Source organism: Gopherus flavomarginatus, chromosome 25, assembly GCF_025201925.1.
Source record: "Gopherus flavomarginatus isolate rGopFla2 chromosome 25, rGopFla2.mat.asm, whole genome shotgun sequence".
In the NCBI taxonomy this organism is placed as follows: Eukaryota; Metazoa; Chordata; order Testudines; family Testudinidae; genus Gopherus; species Gopherus flavomarginatus.
In genome coordinates, this window is record NC_066641.1 from 13612201 (window position 1) to 13615286 (window position 3086).

Genomic DNA, 3086 nt, shown 5'->3' on the forward strand with positions numbered 1-3086 from the left:
TGCCTTTTTCGTTCAGACTTGAAGAAAGGCTTCCTATCCCTAACCTGGTTATTCCTTATCTCCTGTCTGCCTTTCCCTCCCCCATCCAGCTTGAGGTCAGACATTCAGTCGTGTCCCTTTGCAGGGGCTTCTAGTTTGGGGTCACTACCTGCATTTTGCTTCAAGTTCAAATCAATCAAAAAGCTCAAAGAGAAACTGCTGATTTGTCTGGTTTCCCGTCTGTCCCAGGCAGAAGCTCCAGGCTCTCTGCTGTTTCCAGCTCCTGGTGTGCTCAGAACTCAGCTGCTGTTCATCAAAGGTTAGCAGCTGAGAGGAGGGCGCAGCAGATCAGGTGACATGTCAGTGACTGGGGGGGAGAGGGAAGTTCTGGGTCAGTTCACAGAGCTGAGTAGCTTCATCTGTAAAGCTGTAAAGGTCACGCCAGCCCAGTGGCTTTGCTGCAGGAGTTGCAGGTTCGGGGGACACTCGCAGGGTCTTTAGGAACGGCTGGGAGCCTGGTGGCAAATACTGACTGGCTCCCGAGGGAGAGGCTAGCGCTGAGAGCCAGCAAGGCTGGGATGGAGTCAGGCCTGGCCTACACTTGAACGGTTTGTCAGCATGTTGGTGAGGAATGTGATAAAAATCCCAGCCCTAACCAACGCAGCCCTAATGCCAACCAGCCCTGTCTAGCGCACTCAGAGAATTCCTGGGAAGGTGGTTTTTCCCCTTCAGGGAGAGCAGTTGTGGAGCCATTGTCAGGGACATGTTCCAGAGCCACCCAGAGATACTGTCCTCTAGGCTCCTGCACCCCGACCACCATCGCTCGGAACTACAGGCTGGTTTCCAGGCCCCAGAGGACGCCCCAAATTGAATAATCCCCCACTCGCTCACAGGCAGGAGAGCAGGTGGGGGCAGGAGATCAAAAGTCAGAATTAAGGAGCTGTCACATAGTGTTGTTAATTATTACCAAGTATTTCTTGTTACTTGGTGCGTTTACGCCGCTTTCCAGCCAGGGATTACTGGGTAGTGCAGCAGATCCCCCTGCTCCCAGTGTCAGAGACAGGCATCCTGGGGCCTCACTGGGTTCTCAGCCTCCTGAATGTGCTGGAACCAGTCGCCCACTCCATATCAAATGTTCACCAAGGCTGCCCTCACCTGGTGACTCTTGGTATTGCTGGTCGGCATTGGGGATTTCCACGATACATCCCTTTTGTACATGGTGCAGCAGCAAGACAGACTCTGAACGTAGTTCAGGGGCAGATCCTGACATGGCAAGGTTCCCTGTGCAGGGAAATAATTGCATCTCTTCCGGAGTGCAGTGCAGGTCGGTGCTCCCAGTGGCTGCAGGCAGCAATTTATCCTCCTGCCCCGCCAGTGCATCCTATTTTCAAAGGGCCACTGTACTCCAGAGGGGATGTACTTGAGTGACTGGTAATAGCAGCTCGTTCTGCACCCTGCAACACAACATCAACCGCTCTTCCTAGCTGTGACACCACAGCTGTCCTGCTAGTGGGTGATGGGTACATGATCCGCTTCTTTATGCAGTAGTGTATAAAATAGACTTAAAATGATTACGTCTTCTTGGTAGTGCGGAGTGCCTAGGGGCCCTCTGTTGTGCTGGGCATTGTACAAGCATCACACAGAGATGGCCCCTGACGAGCTTCCAGTCTGTGTATATGGCAAGAGGCAATGAGGGGGCTGCAAGGAATTGATGAGACGAGACTGGTGACCTGGGTAAGGAATGGTCACAGATGACAGCAGTGACTCTGAAGTCTAATTAAACCCATTATACGCTGCTTTTGCAAAGCAGTAGGGTTTTCTACACATGCTGCGTGTGGCTATGCTCGTACCAAGATGTCTTTCCCCAGGTGGGTTGCAATATAGGCGCACAGACAATATACAGGCATACATGTGCGTATGTACACACGTGCTGGCCCGTGTAAAAACGGGAATCTTGACTGGATATGTAACTCAATGCAGTCTGAATGTTACAGGCTCAGATCCTCCTCTCGAGCTGGGCACGGCTTCCCCAGCGTCCGTGGCAATTCTGTACAGCATGGACTGAAGGGAGACTGGGGCTTTCCTGAGGCAAAATACAGGGTTGAGAGGAGGGGCGGCTCCAGGCCCCAGCACGCCAAACGCGTGCTTGGGGCAGCATGCCATGGGGGGCACTCTGCTGGTCGCCGGGAGGGCGGCCGGTGGCTCCGGTGGTCCACCAAAGCTGCGGGACCAGCGGACCCTCCACAGGCACACCTGCGGGAGGTCCACCAGAGCCTCCTGCTGCCCTCTCGGCGACTGACAGAGCACCCCCCGCAGCATGCCATCCTGCCTGGGGCGGCGAAATGTCTAGAGCTGCCCCTGTTTGGGAGGGAGGCAGGCAGGAGTCCCTCGAATTCTTTCCTATTCAGTAGACGGAAGGGCTTCTTCTGCCCAGGCCAGCCAGCCTCACAGCCCCCAGGACGTGTCTCCCTCATCGCCGGGTACAAATAATGGCACAGCGCGGAGCTGATGGCTACATAGGTAGCGTGGCGGGGCAGGGCTGCTTCCCAGATTAAAGCTGCTGAGACGTGATCTCTGGCCCTGCCGCTGCTCACTCCCTGCTTCCTTCTTTGCCAACTTGTGGGGTCCTCTCCTTTCTGTGGGGCATGGGAGGGTGTAGTACTGACTCCTGCTGATAGGTGGCACCACACTGCTGCTTAACCATCCAGCTCGGAGGTGCTGGGAATCCAGTGGGCGAAGGCTGGTGGCACCGGGTGAGCATGGAGCTGCCCCCCTCAAAACCCCTATGACTCCCGCCTGATGCCCCTGCACTGGGAGGGAAACCCTCTCCCAAGCTGCCCAGGCCACCAGGGCCAGGAGCCATGTACAGCTCACAAGCGTCCCACCACCCTTCCTGGGAGCAGCCGTGCAGCCAGGCGGCAGGGTCAAAAGGGGGAAGCTGGATGTGGGGGTGCAGGCTCTGCAGACGGTGGGAGCTGGTATCAGTCGCCCACAATGGGGTCTCTAGGCCCGGGACGTCAGAGCATGCAGAGCGGGGTAATGTCTGCAAGGGAACGGAGAGGCTGCCATTGGGGAACTTGAGGATGTTCTGTCCCCGCAGGCAGCTC